The 21,221-nt window shown below is 34.2% G+C and overlaps 6 non-coding genes across 6 annotated transcripts; all 6 read right to left on the reverse strand.

Annotated features, from left to right (window-relative positions):
* Nucleotides 1-290: 290 nt before the first annotated feature.
* TRNAI-AAU (transfer RNA isoleucine (anticodon AAU)) lies at nucleotides 291-364 on the reverse strand. The gene has a single exon. It is a non-coding gene; the product is annotated as a tRNA-Ile (tRNA).
* Nucleotides 365-1,153: 789 nt separating this feature from the next.
* Nucleotides 1,154-1,227, reverse strand: TRNAI-AAU (transfer RNA isoleucine (anticodon AAU)). Its single transcript has one exon. It is a non-coding gene; the product is annotated as a tRNA-Ile (tRNA).
* A 5,940-nt stretch (nucleotides 1,228-7,167) lies between these two features.
* TRNAI-AAU (transfer RNA isoleucine (anticodon AAU)) lies at nucleotides 7,168-7,241 on the reverse strand. The gene has a single exon. It is a non-coding gene; the product is annotated as a tRNA-Ile (tRNA).
* Nucleotides 7,242-8,030: 789 nt separating this feature from the next.
* TRNAI-AAU (transfer RNA isoleucine (anticodon AAU)) lies at nucleotides 8,031-8,104 on the reverse strand. The gene has a single exon. It is a non-coding gene; the product is annotated as a tRNA-Ile (tRNA).
* A 10,378-nt stretch (nucleotides 8,105-18,482) lies between these two features.
* TRNAI-UAU (transfer RNA isoleucine (anticodon UAU)) lies at nucleotides 18,483-18,556 on the reverse strand. Its single transcript has one exon. It is a non-coding gene; the product is annotated as a tRNA-Ile (tRNA).
* A 1,652-nt stretch (nucleotides 18,557-20,208) lies between these two features.
* Nucleotides 20,209-20,282, reverse strand: TRNAS-ACU (transfer RNA serine (anticodon ACU)). The gene has a single exon. It is a non-coding gene; the product is annotated as a tRNA-Ser (tRNA).
* Between the last annotated feature and the right edge of the window lie 939 nt (nucleotides 20,283-21,221).

Consider the following 21,221-nt stretch of genomic DNA (forward strand, 5'->3'; position numbering starts at 1 on the left):
GGATAGTTGGAAAGCTTATATTCAGCTGTTTACATTCATACTATCTTTATATTTCATCAACAAGACAAAACAAAAGTGACCTCAATAAATTGCAATAAATAAGAGATTTAATTACTTGGCGTTAGAACTTAGAACCATTAATAGATATTCCAGGAGCTTTCAAAATAATAATTAATTCTACAACTATATCAAATGTATTCATCCAATCCTTCAAGCAGCGTTTGATCCAAGGTGATAAACAGTCAAAATGAGACACAAGAAAAATTAATCTTTTTTCAAATAATTAAACTTGGCCTGTACAGGGATCGAACCTGTGACCTTGGCGTTATTAGCACCACGCTCTAACCATCTGAGCTAACAGGCCATTTTGCACAAGTTCCTGGAAGTCCAGCATATGAAGAAGTGCTAATGATAGTTAACCCAGGAGATTTGGAAAGCTTAATTTCAGAGGTTTACCATGAAGTTATAAATATATAATTTCAACATGAAGAAACTAATATGACTTTAAAAAAATTACTATACAAAAAAGATTTTCATACTTAGTGTTAGAACTTAGAACCATTACTGTTTTTTCCATGTGTTTTAGCAATAAATAACAATTCATCACCTATATGCAATTGAATCATCTAATCATTCTATCAGCTTCCCCTCAAAGGAAATATAGACATACACATGATACAGAAGAAAATACATCTATTTTCAACATTAAAGGAGCATCAAGTATTGGCTTGGAGACTGATTGAAAGTATGTCCTTGGCATTTTCAACTTTATGCTCTAAAGACTAAACTAATAGGCTCAATAAATATATAGCATACTATTGAAGAAATAGCAAATGATGAAGTGCTACCGATTGTTAACCCGGGATAGTTGGAAAGCTTATATTCAGCTGTTTACATTCATACTATCTTTATATTTCATCAACAAGACAAAACAAAAGTGACCTCAATAAATTGCAATAAATAAGAGATTTAATTACTTGGCGTTAGAACTTAGAACCATTAATAGATATTCCAGGAGCTTTCAAAATAATAATTAATTCTACAACTATATCAAATGTATTCATCCAATCCTTCAAGCAGCGTTTGATCCAAGGTGATAAACAGTCAAAAATGAGACACAAGAAAAAGTAATCTTTTTTCAAATAATTAAACTTGGCCTGTACAGGGATCGAACCTGTGACCTTGGCGTTATTAGCACCACGCTCTAACCATCTGAGCTAACAGGCCATTTTGCACAAGTTCCTGGAAGTCCAGCATATGAAGAAGTGCTAATGATAACCTGGGAGATTTGGAAAGCTTAATTTCGGAGGTTTACCATGAAGTTATAAATATATAATATCAACATGAAGAAACTAATATGACTTTAAAAAAATTACAATACAAAAGAGATTTTCATACTTAGTGTTAGACCTTGAAACTATTAATGCTTTTTTCATGTGTTTTGGCAATAAATAACAATTCATCACCTATATGCAATTGAATCATCTAATCATTCTATCAGCTTCCCCTCAAAGGAAATATAGACATACACATGATACAGAAGAAAATACATCTATTTTCAACATTAAAGGAGCATCAAGTATTGGCTTGGAGACTGATTGAAAGTATGTCCTTGACATTCTTAGCTTTATGCTCTAAAGACTAAACTAATAGGCTCAATAAATATATAGCATACTATTGAAGAAATAGCAGATGATGAAGTGCTACCGATTGTTATCCCAGGATAGTTGGAAAGCTTATATTCAGCTGTTTACATTCATACTATCTTTATATTTCATCAACAAGACAAAACAAAAATGACCTCAATAAATTGCAATAAATAAGAGATTTAGTTACTTTGCGTTAGAACTTAGAACCATTAATAGATATTCCAGGAGCTTTCAGAATAATAATTATTTCTACAACTATATCAAATGTATTCATCCAATCCTTCAAGCAGCGTTTGATCCAAGGTGATAATCAGTCAAAAATGAGACACAAGAAAAATTAATCTTTTTTCAAACAATTAAACTTGGCCTGTACAGGGATCGAACCTTTGACCTTGGCATTATTAGCACCAAGCTCTAACCATCTGTGCTAACAGGCCTTGTGCACAAATTCCTGGAAGTCCAGCATGTGAAGAAGTGCTAATGATAGTTAACACGGGAGATTTGGAAAGCTTAATTTCAGAGGTTTACCATGAAGTTATAAATATATAATATCAACATGAAGAAACTAATATGACTTTAAAAAAATTACTATACAAAAGAGATTTTCATACTTAGTGTTAGAACTTAGAACCATTAATGTTTTTTCCATGTGTTTTAGCAATAAATAACAATTCATCACATATATGCAATTGATTAATTTAATCATTCTATCAGCTTCCCCTCAAAGGAAATATAGAGATACACATGATACAGAAGAAAATACATCTATTTTCAACATTAAAGGAGCATCAAGTATTGGCTTGGAGACTGATTGAAAGCATGTCCTTGGCATTTTTAAATTTATGCTCTAAAGACTAAACTACTAGGCTCACTAAATATATAGCATACTATTGAAGAAATAGCAGATGATGAAGTGCTACCGATTGTTAACCCGGGATAGTTGGAAAGCTTATATTCAGCTGTTTACATTCATACTATCTTTATATTTCATCAACAAGACAAAACAAACATGACCTCAATAAATTGCAATAAATAGAGACTCAGTTACTTGGTGTTAGAACTTAGAACCATTAATAGATATTCCAGGAGCTTTCAGAATAATAATTAATTCTACAACTATATCAAATGTATTCATCCAATCCTTCAAGCAGCGTTTGATCCAAGGTTATAAACAGTCAAAAATGAGACACAAGAAAAATTAATCTTTTTTCAAATAATTAAACTTGGCATGTACAGGGATCGAACCTGTGACCTTGGCGTTATTAGCACCACGCTCTAACCATCTGAGCTAACAGGCCATTTTGCACAAGTTCCTGGAAGTCCAGCATATGAAGAAGTGCTAATGATAGTTAACCCAGGAGATTTGGAAAGCTTAATTTCAGAGGTTTACCATGAAGTTATAAATATATAATTTCAACATGAAGAAACTAATATGACTTTAAAAGAATTACAATACGAGAGAGATTTTCATACTTAGTGTTAGAACTTAGAACCATTAATGTTTTTTCCATGTGTTTTAGCAATAAATCACAATTCATCACCTATATGCAATTGATTCATTTAATCATTCTATCAGCTTCCCCTCAAAATAAATATAGAGATACACATGATACAGAAGAAAATACATCTATTTTCAACATTAAAGGAGCATCAAGTATTGGTTTGGAGACTGATTGAAAGTATGTCCTTGGCATTTTTAACTTTATGCTCCAAAGACTAAACTAATAGGCTCAATAAATATATAGCATACTATTGAAGAAATAGCAGATGATGAAGTGCTACCGACTGTTAACCCGGGATAGTTGGAAAGCTTATATTCAGCTGTTTACATTCTTACTATCTTTATATTTCATCAACAAGACAAAACAAAAATGACCTCAATAAATTGCAATAAATAAGAGATTTAGTTACTTGGCGTTAGAACTTAGAACCATTAATAGATATTCCAGGAGCTTTCAGAATAATAATTAATTCAACAACTATATCAAATGTATTCATCCAATCCTTCAAGCAGCGTTTGATCCAAGGTGATAAACAGTCAAAAATGAGACACAAGAAAAATTAATCTTTTTTCAAATAATTAAACTTGGCCTGTACAGGGATCGAACCTGTGACCTTGGCGTTATTAGCACCACGCTCTAACAATCTGAGCTAACGGGCCATTTTGCACAAGTTCCTGGAAGTCCAGCATATGAAGAAGTGCTAATGATAACCCGGGAGATTCGGAAAGCTTAATTTCGGAGGTTTACCATGAAGTTATAAATATATAATATCAACATGAAGAAACTAATATGACTTTAAAAAAATTACAATACAAAAGAGATTTTCATACTTACTGTTAGAACTTGAAACTATTAATGCTTTTTTCATGTGTTTTGGCAATAAATAACAATTCATCACCTATATGCAATTGATTCATTTAATCATTCTATCAGCTTCCCCTCAAAATAAATATAGAGATACACATGATACAGAAGAAAATACATCTATTTTCAACATTAAAGGAGCATCAAGTATTGGTTTGGAGACTGATTGAAAGTATGTCCTTGGCATTTTTTAACTTTATGCTCTAAAGACTAAACTAATAGGCTCAATAAATATATAGCATACTATTGAAGAAATAGCAGATGATGAAGTGATACCGATTGTTAACCCGGGATAGTTGGAAAGCTTATATTCAGCTGTTTACATTCATACTATCTTTATATTTCATCAACAAGACAAAACAAAAATGACCTCAATAAATTGCAATAAATAAGAGATTTAGTTACTTGGCGTTAGAACTTAGAACCATTAATAGATATTCCAGGAGCTTTTAGAATAATAATTATTTCTACAACTATATCAAATGTATTCATTCAATCCTTCAAGCAGCGTTTGATCCAAGGTGATAAACAGTCAAAAATGAGACACAATAAAAATTAATCTTTTTTCAAATAAGTAAACTTGGCCTGTACAGGGATCGAATCTGTGACCTTGGCGTTATTAGCACCACGCTCTAACAATCTGAGCTAACGGGCCATTTTGCACAAGTTCCTGGAAGTCCAGCATATGAAGAAGTGCTAATGATAACCCGGGAGATTCGGAAAGCTTAATTTCGGAGGTTTACCATGAAGTTATAAATATATAATATCAACATGAAGAAACTAATATGACTTTAAAAAAATTACAATACAAAAGAGATTTTCATACTTAGTGTTAGAACTTGAAACTATTAATGCTTTTTTCATGTGTTTTGGCAATAAATAACAATTCATCACCTATATGCAATTGATTCATTTAATCATTCTATCAGCTTCCCCTCAAAATAAATATAGAGATACACATGATACAGAAGAAAATACATCTATTTTCAACATTAAAGGAGCATCAAGTATTGGCTTGGCGATGACTGAAAGTATGTCCTTGGCATTTTTTAACTTTATGCTCTAAAGACTAAACTAATAGGCTCAATAAATATATAGCATACTATTGAAGAAATAGCAGATGATGAAGTGATACCGATTGTTAACCCGAGATAGTTGGAAAGCTTATATTCAGCTGTTTACATTCATACTATCTTTATATTTCATCAACAAGACAAAACAAAAATGACCTCAATAAATTGCAATAAATAAGAGATTTAGTTACTTGGCGTTAGAACTTAGAACCATTAATAGATATTCCAGGAGCTTTCAGAATAATAATTATTTCTACAACTATATCAAATGTATTCATCCAATCCTTCAAGCAGCGTTTGATCCAAGGTGATAAACAGTCAAAAATGAGCCACAAGAAAAATTAACCTTTTTTCAAACAATCAAACTTGGCCTGTACAGGGGTCGAACCTGTGACCTTGGCGTTATTAGCACCACGCTCTAACCATCTGAGCTAACAGGTCATTATTCACACTTGCCTGGAAGTCCAGCATATGAAGAAGTGCTAATGATAGTTAACACGGGAGATTTGGAAAGCTTAATTTCAGAGGTTTACCATGAAGTTATAAATATATAATATCAACATGAAGAAACTAATATGACTTTAAAAAAATTACAATACAAAAGAGATTTTCATACTTAGTGTTAGAACTTGAAACTATTAATGCTTTTTTCATGTGTTTTGGCAATAAATAACAATTCATCACCTATATGCAATTGATTCAATTAATCATTCTATCAGCTTCCCCTCAAAATAAATATAGAGATACACATGATAAAGAAGAAAATACATCTATTTTCAACATTAAAGGAGCATCAAGTATTGGCTTGGAGACTGATTGAAAGTATGTCCTTGGCATTTTTTAACTTTATGCTCTAAAGACTAAACTAATAGGCTCAATAAATATATAGCATACTATTGAAGAAATAGCAGATGATGAAGTGATACCGATTGTTAACCCGGGATAGTTGGAAAGCTTATATTCATACTATCTTTATATTTCATCAACAAGACAAAACAAAAATGACCTCAATAAATTGCAATAAATAAGAGATTTAGTTACTTGGCGTTAGAACTTAGAACCATTAATAGATATTCCAGGAGCTTTTAGAATAATAATTATTCCTACAACTATATCAAATGTATTCATCCAATCCTTCAAGCAGCGTTTGATCCAAGGTGATAAACAGTCAAAAATGAGACACAATAAAAATTAATCTTTTTTCAAACAATTAAACTTGGCCTGTACAGGGATCGAACCTGTGACCTTGGCTTTATTAGCACCAATCTCTAACCATCTGAGCTAACAGGCCATTTTGCACAAGTTCCTGGAAGTCCAGCATATGAAGAATTGCTAATGATAGTTAACCCAGGAGATTTGGAAAGCTTAATTTCAGAGGTTTATCATGAAGTTATAAATATATAATTTCAACATGAAGAAACTAATATGACTTTAAAAAAATTACAATACAAAAGAGATTTTCATACTTAGTGTTAGAACTTAGAACCATTAATGTTTTTTCCATGTGTTTTAGCAATAAATAACAATTCATCACCTATATGCAATTGAATCATCTAATCATTCTATCAGCTTCCCCTCAAAGGAAATATAGACATACACATGATACAGAAGAAAATACATCTATTTTCAACATTAAAGGAGCATCAAGTATTGGCTTGGAGACTGATTGAAAGTATGTCCTTGGCATTTTTAACTTTATGCTCTAAAGACTAAACTAATAGGCTCAATAAATATATAGCATACTATTGAAGAAATAGCAAATGATGAAGTGCTACCGATTGTTAACCCGGGATAGTTGGAAAGCTTATATTCAGCTGTTTACATTCATACTATCTTTATATTTCATCAACAAGACAAAACAAAAGTGACCTCAATAAATTGCAATAAATAAGAGATTTAATTACTTGGCGTTAGAACTTAGAACCATTAATAGATATTCCAGGAGCTTTCAAAATAATAATTAATTCTACAACTATATCAAATGTATTCATCCAATCCTTCAAGCAGCGTTTGATCCAAGGTGATAAACAGTCAAAATGAGACACAAGAAAAATTAATCTTTTTTCAAATAATTAAACTTGGCCTGTACAGGGATCGAACCTGTGACCTTGGCGTTATTAGCACCACGCTCTAACCATCTGAGCTAACAGGCCATTTTGCACAAGTTCCTGGAAGTCCAGCATATGAAGAAGTGCTAATGATAGTTAACCCAGGAGATTTGGAAAGCTTAATTTCAGAGGTTTACCATGAAGTTATAAATATATAATTTCAACATGAAGAAACTAATATGACTTTAAAAAAATTACTATACAAAAAAGATTTTCATACTTAGTGTTAGAACTTAGAACCATTACTGTTTTTTCCATGTGTTTTAGCAATAAATAACAATTCATCACCTATATGCAATTGAATCATCTAATCATTCTATCAGCTTCCCCTCAAAGGAAATATAGACATACACATGATACAGAAGAAAATACATCTATTTTCAACATTAAAGGAGCATCAAGTATTGGCTTGGAGACTGATTGAAAGTATGTCCTTGGCATTTTCAACTTTATGCTCTAAAGACTAAACTAATAGGCTCAATAAATATATAGCATACTATTGAAGAAATAGCAAATGATGAAGTGCTACCGATTGTTAACCCGGGATAGTTGGAAAGCTTATATTCAGCTGTTTACATTCATACTATCTTTATATTTCATCAACAAGACAAAACAAAAGTGACCTCAATAAATTGCAATAAATAAGAGATTTAATTACTTGGCGTTAGAACTTAGAACCATTAATAGATATTCCAGGAGCTTTCAAAATAATAATTAATTCTACAACTATATCAAATGTATTCATCCAATCCTTCAAGCAGCGTTTGATCCAAGGTGATAAACAGTCAAAAATGAGACACAAGAAAAATTAATCTTTTTTCAAATAATTAAACTTGGCCTGTACAGGGATCGAACCTGTGACCTTGGCGTTATTAGCACCACGCTCTAACCATCTGAGCTAACAGGCCATTTTGCACAAGTTCCTGGAAGTCCAGCATATGAAGAAGTGCTAATGATAACCTGGGAGATTTGGAAAGCTTAATTTCGGAGGTTTACCATGAAGTTATAAATATATAATATCAACATGAAGAAACTAATATGACTTTAAAAAAATTACAATACAAAAGAGATTTTCATACTTAGTGTTAGACCTTGAAACTATTAATGCTTTTTCCATGTGTTTTGGCAATAAATAACAATTCATCACCTATATGCAATTGAATCATCTAATCATTCTATCAGCTTCCCCTCAAAGGAAATATAGACATACACATGATACAGAAGAAAATACATCTATTTTCAACATTAAAGGAGCATCAAGTATTGGCTTGGAGACTGATTGAAAGTATGTCCTTGACATTCTTAGCTTTATGCTCTAAAGACTAAACTAATAGGCTCAATAAATATATAGCATACTATTGAAGAAATAGCAGATGATGAAGTGCTACCGATTGTTATCCCAGGATAGTTGGAAAGCTTATATTCAGCTGTTTACATTCATACTATCTTTATATTTCATCAACAAGACAAAACAAAAATGACCTCAATAAATTGCAATAAATAAGAGATTTAGTTACTTTGCGTTAGAACTTAGAACCATTAATAGATATTCCAGGAGCTTTCAGAACAATAATTATTTCTACAACTATATCAAATGTATTCATCCAATCCTTCAAGCAGCGTTTGATCCAAGGTGATAATCAGTCAAAAATGAGACACAAGAAAAATTAATCTTTTTTCAAACAATTAAACTTGGCCTGTACAGGGATCGAACCTTTGACCTTGGCATTATTAGCACCAAGCTCTAACCATCTGTGCTAACAGGCCTTGTGCACAAATTCCTGGAAGTCCAGCATGTGAAGAAGAGCTAATGATAGTTAACCAGGGAGATTTGGAAAGCTTAATTTCAGAGGGGTACCATGAAGTTATAAATATATAATATCAACATGAAGAAACTAATATGACTTTAAAAAAATTACAATACAAAAGAGATTTTCATACTTAGTGTTAGAACTTAGAACCATTAATGTTTTTTCCATGTGTTTTAGCAATAAATAACAATTCATCACATATATGCAATTGATTAATTTAATCATTCTATCAGCTTCCCCTCAAAGGAAATATAGAGATACACATGATACAGAAGAAAATACATCTATTTTCAACATTAAAGGAGCACCAAGTATTGGCTTGGAGACTGATTGAAAGCATGTCCTTGGCATTTTTAAATTTATGCTCTAAAGACTAAACTACTAGGCTCACTAAATATATAGCATACTATTGAAGAAATAGCAGATGATGAAGTGCTACCGATTGTTAACCCGGGATAGTTGGAAAGCTTATATTCAGCTGTTTACATTCATACTATCTTTATATTTCATCAACAAGACAAAACAAACATGACCTCAATAAATTGCAATAAATAGAGACTCAGTTACTTGGTGTTAGAACTTAGAACCATTAATAGATATTCCAGGAGCTTTCAGAATAATAATTAATTCTACAACTATATCAAATGTATTCATCCAATCCTTCAAGCAGCGTTTGATCCAAGGTTATAAACAGTCAAAAATGAGACACAAGAAAAATTAATCTTTTTTCAAATAATTAAACTTGGCATGTACAGGGATCGAACCTGTGACCTTGGCGTTATTAGCACCACGCTCTAACCATCTGAGCTAACAGGCCATTTTGCACAAGTTCCTGGAAGTCCAGCATATGAAGAAGTGCTAATGATAGTTAACCCAGGAGATTTGGAAAGCTTAATTTCAGAGGTTTACCATGAAGTTATAAATATATAATTTCAACATGAAGAAACTAATATGACTTTAAAAGAATTACAATACGAGAGAGATTTTCATACTTAGTGTTAGAACTTGAAACTATTAATGCTTTTTTCATGTGTTTTGGCAATAAATAACAATTCATCACCTATATGCAATTGATTCATTTAATCATTCTATCAGCTTCCCCTCAAAATAAATATAGAGATACACATGATACAGAAGAAAATACATCTATTTTCAACATTAAAGGAGCATCAAGTATTGGCTTGGCGACTGATTGAAAGTATGTCCTTGGCATTTTTTAACTTTATGCTCTAAAGACTAAACTAATAGGCTCAATAAATATATAGCATACTATTGAAGCAATAGCAGATGATGAAGTGATACCGATTGTTAACCCGGGATAGTTGGAAAGCTTATATTCAGCTGTTTACATTCATACTATCTTTATATTTCATCAACAAGACAAAACAAAAATGACCTCAATAAATTGCAATAAATAAGAGATTTAGTTACTTTGCGTTAGAACTTAGAACCATTAATAGATATTCCAGGAGCTTTCAGAATAATAATTATTTCTACAACTATATCAAATGTATTCATCCAATCCTTCAAGCAGCGTTTGATCCAAGGTGATAAACAGTCAAAAATGAGACACAAGAAAAATTAATCTTTTTTCAAACAAATAAACTTGGCCTGTACAGGGATTGAACCTGTGACCTTGGCATTATTAGCACCAAGCTCTAACCATCTGTGCTAACAGGCCATTGTGCACAAATTCCTGGAAGTCCAGCATATGAAGAAGAGCTAATGATAGTTAACCAGGGAGATTTGGAAAGCTTAATTTCAGAGGTGTACCATGAAGTTATAAATATATAATATCAACATGAAGAAACTAATATGACTTTAAAAAATCTACAATACAAAAGAGATTTTCATACTTAGTGTTAGAACTTAGAACCATTAATGTTTTTTCCATGTGTTTTAGCAATAAATAACAATTCATCACTTATATGCAATTGACTCATTTAATCATTCTATCAGCTTCCCCTCAAAGGAAATATAGAGATACACACGATACAGAAGAAAATACATCTATTTTCAACATTAAAGGAGCATCAAGTATTGGCTTGGAGACTGATTGAAAGTATGTCCTTGGCATTTTTAACTTTATGCTCTAAAGACTAAACTAATAGGCTCAATAAATATATAGCATACTATTGAAGAAATAGCAGATGATGAAGTGATACCGATTGTTAACCCGAGATAGTTGGAAAGCTTATATTCAGCTGTTTACATTCATACTATCTTTATATTTCATCAACAAGACAAAACAAAAATGACCTCAATAAATTGCAATAAATAAGAGATTTAGTTACTTTGCGTTAGAACTTAGAATCATTAATAGATATTCCAGGAGCTTTCAGAATAATAATTATTTCTACAACTATATCAAATGTATTCATCCAATCCTTCAAGCAGCGTTTGATCCAAGGTGATAAACAGTCAAAAATGAGACACAAGAAAAATTAATCTTTTTTCAAACAATTAAACTTGGCCTGTCCAGGGATTGAACCTGTGACCTTGGCATTATTAGCACCAAGCTCTAACCATCTGTGCTAACAGGCCATTGTGCACAAATTCCTGGAAGTCCAGCATATGAAGAAGAGCTAATGATAGTTAACCAGGGAGATTTGGAAAGCTTAATTTCAGAGGTGTACCATGAAGTTATAAATATATAATATCAACATGAAGAAACTAATATGACTTTAAAAAATCTACAATACAAAAGAGATTTTCATACTTAGTGTTAGAACTTAGAACCATTAATGTTTTTTCCATGTGTTTTAGCAATAAATAACAATTCATCACTTATTTGCACTTGACTCATTTAATCATTCTATCAGCTTCCCCTCAAAGGAAATATAGAGATACACACGATACAGAAGAAAATACATCTATTTTCAACATTAAAGGAGCATCAAGTATTGGCTTGGAGACTGATTGAAAGTATGTCCTTGGCATTTTTAACTTTATGCTCTAAAGACTAAACTAATAGGCTCAATAAATATATAGCATACTATTGAAGAAATAGCAGATGATGAAGTGATACCGATTGTTAACCCGAGATAGTTGGAAAGCCTATATTCAGCTGTTTACATTCATACTATCTTTATATTTCATCAACAAGACAAAACAAAAATGACCTCAATAAATTGCAATAAATAAGAGATTTAGTTACTTGGCGTTAGAACTTAGAACCATTAATAGATATTCCAGGAGCTTTCAGAATAATAATTATTTCTACAACTATATCAAATGTATTCATCCAATCCTTCAAGCAGCGTTTGATCAAAGGTGATAAACAGTCAAAAATGAGACACAAGAAAAATTAATCTTTTTTCAAACAATCAAACTTGGCCTGTACAGGGATCGAACCTGTGACCTTGGCGTTATTAGCACCACGCTCTAACCATCTGAGATAACAGGCCATTTTGCACAAGTTCCTGGAAGTCCAGCATATGAAGAAGTGCTAATGATAGTTAACCCAGGAGATTTGGAAAGCTTAATTTCAGAGGTTTACCATGAAGTTATAAATATATAATTTCAACATGAAGAAACTAATATGACTTTAAAAGAATTACAATACGAGAGAGATTTTCATACTTAGTGTTAGAACTTAGAACCATTAATGTTTTTTCCATGTGTTTTAGCAATAAATAACAATTCATCACCTATATGCAATTGAATCATCTAATCATTCTATCAGCTTCCCCTCAAAGGAAATATAGACATACACATGATACAGAAGAAATTACATCTATTTTCAACATTAAAGGAGCATCAAGTATTGTAATGTAAAGATTTATTTGTACAGCGCAACTATCGCTCCAAAGAGCATCTTGGCGCCCACTTGTGTAGCTGATGAGATAGGAATCTTACACTAGGGATCTGGCGATAGTGTCTGGAAGAGTGAAGATCCAGGTTTTTAGTTGCTTCCTGAATTCAGTTTCTTTGTCCAGCGCTCTCATGCGGGGAGGAAGGGTGTTCCATGCTTTTGCACCTAATATCGCAAAGGATTTGCCTCCACGAGTCTTAAGCCTGAATGGTTGAACTGCCAGAAGATTGGCATTGGACGAGCGGAGAATTCGAGTTGGGTGATATCTGGTGAATTTTTTCCGCAGATACAGTGGTCCACGTTGATGAAATGCTCTGAAGGTGATGAGCAATATTTTGAATAGAATTCTTTTAATGATAGGTAGCCAGTGTAGAGTTTTAAGGGCTTCTGTCGCTGACGATCTTCTGGGCCACTTTAATATGAGTTTAGCCGCCGAATTCTGGACCATTTGGAGCCTGTGGGTGACCTCCTTGTTGGTGCCTGCATATAGTCCGTTACAGTAATCTAGATGAGATGTAACCAGTGCGACCACCACTGTTTTCCTGGCTTCCAAGGGAAGGAGATCGAAGAACTTTCTCAGACTCTTTATAACACCAAAGCATGTACCTGCCACTTTCAGTGCTTGCTGTTTAAAGGACAGATTACTATCAAAAGTCACTCCCAGGTTGCGGGCCGTGTTGGCGGTATTAGGTGGAATTTCTGCTTTCTCAGGCCACCACAGTCTGGGTATGAATTCGTTGTTTGAGCCCATCGGTATTATCTCCGTCTTCCCGGTGTTACATTTCAAATGATTAGTTCGCATCCAATCAAAGGTCGCCGTAAGGCAGCCTTTGAGCTTCTCTTCCCAGTCTTGGTTGTCTTTGTCCATGGTCAGGATCAATTGCGTGTCGTCGGTATAGGCTATGGCTTCTATGCCAAACGAAGCAATCAGGCTAATTAGGGGTGCGGTGTAGACATTAAACAATGTCGGGCTAAGACTAGAGCCCTGAGGTACTCCTGTCGTGAGTCTTCTCTCCCTAGATTGAAATTCTCCTAACGTCACTACTTGTCTCCTTCCACTCAGGAAGTTCTTGAGCCATTCAAGCGCCACGCCAGTGATGCCAAAGGATTTCAGACGGTCTATCAGAATGATATGTGAGACCGTATCGAAGGCCGCCGATAGGTCTAGTAAAATCAGGACGGCCTTCTTCCCTTGGTCTAGGGCTGTGCGGATGGTATCTGCAGTATACAAAAGGGCAGACTCCGTTGAATGCTGTGCTCTAAAACCTGCCTGGTTAGGATGCCATGCTTCACTCTCTTCTAAGAATCTGGTCAGTTGTTGATTGACCATGGATTCAGTGATTTTGCAAAGAGCAGGAAGTAGAGAAATGGGATGCAAATTAGATAATGTGGTAGGGTCAGGGAGCTGTTTCTTTTGAAGGGGTCTCACTGCCGCTATTTTCCACTCTGAGGGGACATTGGCTGTGGCCAGGGAGTTGTTTACAATGTCATTAATGACAGGGTTAGCGACCTCCACAATAAGGTGCAGAAGTTTAATAGGGCAGGGATCAAATGGAGAACCCGATTTGGTGCGGAGAATAGTCTGTCGAGATTCCTCTAAGCTGACAGGTTGGAAGCTCGTCAATTGTTTCTCTACCAGTCTCTTCTTTCCATTAGCTTCATCACTAATCTGGTTAGGAATTACAAAGTCCCTGGTCAGGCCTTGTACTTTAGCTTCAAAGTAGTCGGCAATGGCCTCGCACAGAGTCTCTGAGGGCGGGATTTCTTGTGTTAGGAAGTCAGGTTTATTAAAACCCCTAACGATGTTGAAGATGGTTTTCTGTTTATTATTTGCAGCCTCGACTGCCTTACAGTAATAGGTTTTTTTTGCCAACTTAATATGTTCATGGTATTTTTTCCTGGTAGCGTTATATTTAGTGCGTTCTAACATGCAGTAGTTCTTACGCCATCTGCGCTCTGCTCTGCGTAGTTCTCCTTGTCTTGTTTTAAGGTCTTGGTTAAACCATGGGGCTGACTGCTTCTTTTTTTTGCCTTTGGTCTTCCTCTTGTTTCCCTGCCCCCCCGTTCTTTTTAGTACGTTCATCCATTCCTTGAACGTATTAGGGTCCGTATTCAAAGATCCTATCTTATTAGGTCTACATTCCATTGCCCATCTAGTGAGGTCTGGGTGTGCTATTAGTTCCTTCCATTCTTCATGGGTGGACTGAAATTGCTGATTATGATTTTTACATTTCTTGTTATGTTCAAGCGTTAGAGTGAACGGTATAAGCGCGTGATCTGTCCATACCTGAGGTTTAGGTTGTTCACATCTTAAGGTACTTATGTTAGTCGCGATACAGTCAAGCATGTGTCCTGCATCGTGAGTGGACTGGTTACCATTGATCACTAAGCCAAGAACTTCCATGGTCTCCCTAAATGATACAGCAGCGTTATCTGATCTATTTTCTAAATGAATATTTACATCCCCCATGACCGTGAAGTTAGAGTACTTTAGTACCAAAGGACTGAGTGCTTCTCCTATTGTTTCTAAGAAAGCTTTACAAGATCCTGGTGGTCTATAAATTACTGCACCAGCAAAAGTGAAGGTGTCATTAATTTTTATGCAAAAACCCATTCCTTCAGCTTCTTTAAGATCCTGTAGCTCTAACACTGAGCATGAAAGAGTGTCCCTGTAGATGACAGCCACTCCCCCTCCCCGTTTATCTTCTCCTCTATCTTTCCTAAGAATGGTATAACCCAGAGGCAGAGCTTGTACCACATCTGGGGTGCAGCCTAGTTTCAGCCATGTCTCAGTAATGCATAGTAGATCCAATTTTTCCTCAAGTATAAGATCATATATATCCTGAGCATGTTTAGGCATTGATCTAGCGTTTATTAGGCCTCCGGATAGGAGTTTCCCTCTAGGAGTCATATCAGAAGTTTGTATCCAGGTGAAAGTATTACCACAGTGCTGACAGATGGCAGGGCCAGTCCACACAGAGGGATCTAATTTATGTCTATCACATACAGGCGCATTATGTAGGGAAAGTAGCTCCTGTCTTGTGTAAATCTTACGTGTGGCTGTTGGAACAGCATACCTCGCCGTTAGCCCGTCCGAGGCGCGGACTGGCGCAGACGGGCCGGACTCTGGCTCGACTCCGGCTCTACTACGGCGCTCCCGCTGCGCGTTACCGCTGCGCGTGTTCATAGCAGCTTTTTATGCACCCCTCGTGCGCCGGCCTGAGCACTAGAGCGCTCGGCAAATGGCGGCGCCACAAGTCTCTACCTCCCACCCAAGATGTCAGCTGGGTATATGGTGGTAGCGCTGGTAAATGTTACGTGCAAATTAATCTAGACAACATCTATTAGAAGCATGGAATTACAGTGGATTTCGAGTGAGTTTTAAAATGATCGGTGACAAAAACGGGAAATTTTAAAAATACATTAAACACAGCATGAATTCGAGCACTATTGAACACAAGTGCCTCTGATGCCTAGCGTGATGAAATCGGCTCTTCCAAGCATTGGCTTGGAGACTGATTGAAAGTATGTCCTTGGCATTTTTAACTTTATGCTCTAAAGACTAAACTAATAGGCTCGATAAATATATAGCATACTATTGAAGAAATAGCAGATGATGAAGTGCTACCGATTGTTAACCCGGGATAGTTGGAAAGCTTATATTCAGCTGTTTACATTCATACTATCTTTATATTTCATCAACAAGACAAAACAAAAATGACCTCAATAAATTGCAATAAATAAGAGATTTAGTAACTTGGCGTTAGAACTTAGAACCATTAATAGATATTCCATTAGCTTTCAGAATAATAATTAATTCTACAACTATATCAAATGTATTCATCCAATCCTTCAAGCAGCGTTTGATCCAAGGTGATAAACAGTCAAAAATGAGACACAACAAAAATTAATCTTTTTTCTAACAGTTAAACTTGGCCTGTACAGGGATCGAACCTGTGACCTTGGCGTTATTAGCACCACACTCTAACCATCTGAGCTAACAGGCCATTTAGCCCAAATTCCTGGAAGTCCAGCATATGAAGAAGTGCTAATGATAGTTAACCCGGGAGATTTGGAAAGCTTAATTTCAGAGGTTTACCATAAAGTTATAAATATATAATATCAACATGAAGAAACTAATATGACTTTAAAAAAAGTTACAATACGAGAGAGATTTTCATACTTAGTGTTAGAACTTAGAACCATTAGTGTTTTTTCCATGTGTTTTAGCAATAAATAACAATTAATCACCTATATGCAATTGCTTCATTTAATCATTCTATCAGCTTCCCCTCAAAATAAATATAGAGATACACATGATACAGAAGAAAATACATCTATTTTCAAAATTAAAGGAGCATCAAGTTTTTGGCTTGGAGACGGATTGTAAGTATGTCCTTGGCATTTTTAACTTTATGCTCTAAAGACAAAACTAATAGGTTCACTAAATATATAGCATACTATTGAAGAAATAGCAGATGATGAAGTGCTACTGATTGTTAACCCGGGATAGTTGGAAAGCATATATTCAGCTGTTTACATTCATACTATCTTTATATTTCATCAACAGGACAAAACAAAAATGACCTCAATAAATTGCAATAAATAAGAGATTTAGTTACTTGGCGTTAGAACTTAGAACCATTAATAGATATTCCAGGAGCTTTTAGAATAATAATTAATTCTACAACTATATCATATGTATTCATCCAATCCTTCAAGCAGCGTTTGATCCAAGGTGATAAACAGTCAAAAATGAGACACAAGAAAAATTAATCTTTTTTCAAACAATTGAACTTGGCCTGTACAGGGATCGAAACTGTGACCTTGGCGTTATTAGCACCACGCACTAACCATCTGAGCTAACAGGTCATTTTGCACACTTGCCTGGAAGTCCAGCATATGAATAAGTGCTAATGATAGTTAACCCGGGAGATTTGGAAAGCTTAATTTAAGAGGTTTACCATGAAGTTATAAATATATAATATCAACATGAAGAAACTAATATGACTTTAAAAAAATTACAATACAAATGAGATTTTCATACTTAGTGATAGAACTTAGAACTATTAATGTTTTTTCCATGTGTTTTAGCAATAAATAACAATTCATCACCTATATGCAATTGATTAATTTAATCATTCTATCAGCTTTCCCTCAAAGGAAATATAGAGATACACATGATACAGAAGAAAATACATCTATTTTCAACATTAAAGGAGCATCAAGTATTGGCTTGGAGACTGATTGAAAGCATGTCCTTGGCATTTTTAACTTCATGCTCTAAAGACTAAACTACTAGGCTCACTAAATATATAGCATACTATTGAAGGAAATGCAGATGATGAAGTGCTACGGATTGTTAACCCGGGATAGCTGGAAAGCTTATATTCAGCTGTTTACATTCATACTATCTTTATATTTCATCAACAAGACAAAACAAAAATGACCTCAATAAATTGCAATAAATAAGAGATTTAGTTACTTGGCGTTAGAACTTAGAACCATTAATAGATATTCCAGGAGCTTTCAGAATAATAATTAATTCTACAACTATATCAAATGTATTCATCCAATCCTTCAAGCAGCGTTTGATCCAAGGTGATAAACAGTCAAAAATGAGACACAAGAAAAATTAATCTTTTTTTAAACAATTAAACTTGGCCTGTACAGGGATCGAACCTGTGACCTTGGCGTTATAAGCAGCACGCTCTAACCATCTGAGCTAACAGGCCATTTTGCACAAATTGCTGGAAGTCCAGCATATGAAGAAGTGCCAATGATAGTTAACCCGGGAGATTTGGAAAGCTTAATTTCAGAGGTTTACCATGAAGTTATAAATATATAATATCAACATGAAGAAACTAATATGACTTTAAAAAAATTACAATACAAAAGAGATTTTCATACTTAGTGTTAGAACTTAGAACCATTAATTTTTTTTCCATGTGTTTTAGCAATAACTAACAATTCATCACCTATATGCAATTGAATCATCTAATCATTCTATCAGCTTCCCCTCAAAGGAAATATAGACATACACATGATACAGAAGAAAATACATCTATTTTCAACATTAAAGGAGCATCAAGTATTGGCTTGGAGACTGATTGAAAGTATGTCCTTGGCATTTTTAACTTTATGCTCTAAAGACTAAACTAATAGGCTCGATAAATATATAGCATACTATTGAAGAAATAGCAGATGATGAAGTGCTACCGATTGTTAACCCGGGATAGTTGGAAAGCTTATATTCAGCTGTTTACATTCATACTATCTTTATATTTCATCAACAAGACAAAACAAAAATGACCTCAATAAATTGCAATAAATAAGAGATTTAGTAACTTGGCGTTAGAACTTAGAACCATTAATAGATATTCCATTAGCTTTCAGAATAATAATTAATTCTACAACTATATCAAATGTATTCATCCAATCCTTCAAGCAGCGTTTGATCCAAGGTGATAAACAGTCAAAAATGAGACACAACAAAAATGTATCTTTTTTCTAACAATTAAACTTGGCCTGCTCAGGGATCGAACCTGTGACCTTGGCGTTATTAGCACCACGCTCTAACCATCTGAGCTAACAGGCCATTTTGCCCAAACTCCTGGAAGTCCAGCATATGAAGAAGTGTTAATGATAGTTAACCCGGGAGATTTGGAAAGCTTAATTTCAGAGGTTTACCATGAAGTTATAAATATATAATATCAACATGAAGAAACTAATATGACTTTAAAAAAATTACAATACGAGAGAGATTTTCATACTTAGTGTTAGAACTTAGAACCATTAATGTTTTTTCCATGTGTTTTAGCAATAAATAACAATTCATCACCTATATGCAATTGCTTCATTTAATCATTCTATCAGCTTCCCCTCAAAATAAATATAGAGATACACATGATACAGAAGAAAATACATCTGTTTTCAACATTAAAGGAGCATCAAGTATTGGCTTGGAGACTGATTGAAAGTATGTTCTTGGCATTTTTAACTTTATGCTCTAAAGACTAAACTAATAGGCTCAATAAATATATAGCATTCTATTGAAGAAATAGCAGATGATGAAGTGCTACCGATTGTTAACCCGGTATAGTTGGAAAGCTTATATTCAGCTGTTTACATTCATACTATCTTTATATTTCATCAACAAGACAAAACAAAAATGACCTCAATAAATTGCAATAAATAAGAGATTTAGTTACTTGGCGTTAGAACTTAGAACCATTAATAGATATTCCAGGAGCTTTCAGAATAATAATTAATTCTACAACTATATCAAATGTATTCATCCAATCCTTCAAGCAGCGTTTGATCAAAGGTGATAAACAGTCAAAAATGAGACACAAGAAAAATTAATCTCTTTTCAAACAATTAAACTTGGCCTGTACAGGGATCGAACCTGTGCCCTTGGCGTTAGTAGCACCACACTCTAACCATCTGAGCTAACAGGCCATTTTGCACAAATTCCTGGAAGTCTAGCATATGAACAAGTGCTAATGATAGTTAACCCGGGAGGTTTGGAAAGCTTAATTTCAGAGGTTTACCATGAAGTTATGAATATATAATATCAACATGAAGAAACTAATATGACTTTAAAAAAAATACAATACAAAATAGATTTTCTACTTAGTGTAGAACTTAGAACCATTAATGTTTTTTCCATGTGTTTTAGCAATAAATAACAATTCATCACCTATATGCAATTGATTCATTTAATCATACTGTCAGCTTACCCTCAAAGGAAATATAGAGATACACATGATACAGAAGAAAATACATCTATTTTCAAAATTAAAGGAGCATCAAGTATTGGCTTGGAGACGGATTGTAAGTATGTCCTTGGCATTTTTAACTTTATGCTCTAAAGACAAAACTAATAGGTTCACTAAATATATAGCATACTATTGAAGAAATAGCAGATGATGAAGTGCTACTGATTGTTAACCCGGGATAGTTGGAAAGCATATATTCAGCTGTTTACATTCATACTATCTTTATATTTCATCAACAGGACAAAACAAAAATGACCTCAATAAATTGCAATAAATAAGAGATTTAGTTACTTGGCGTTAGAACTTAGAACCATTAATAGATATTCCAGGAGCTTTTAGAATAATAATTAATTCTACAACTATATCATATGTATTCATCCAATCCTTCAAGCAGCGTTTGATCCAAGGTGATAAACAGTCAAAAATGAGACACAAGAAAAATTAATCTTTTTTCAAACAATTAAACTTGGCCTGTACAGGGATCGAAACTGTGACCTTGGCGTTATTAGCACCACGCTCTAACCATCTGAGCTAACAGGTCATTTTGAACACTTGCCTGGAAGTCCAGCATATGAATAAGTGCTAATGATAGTTAACCCGGGAGATTTGGAAAGCTTAA

This window comes from Lissotriton vulgaris, chromosome 4_1 (assembly GCF_964263255.1).
Source record: "Lissotriton vulgaris chromosome 4_1, aLisVul1.2, whole genome shotgun sequence".
Taxonomy (NCBI): domain Eukaryota; kingdom Metazoa; phylum Chordata; class Amphibia; order Caudata; family Salamandridae; genus Lissotriton; species Lissotriton vulgaris.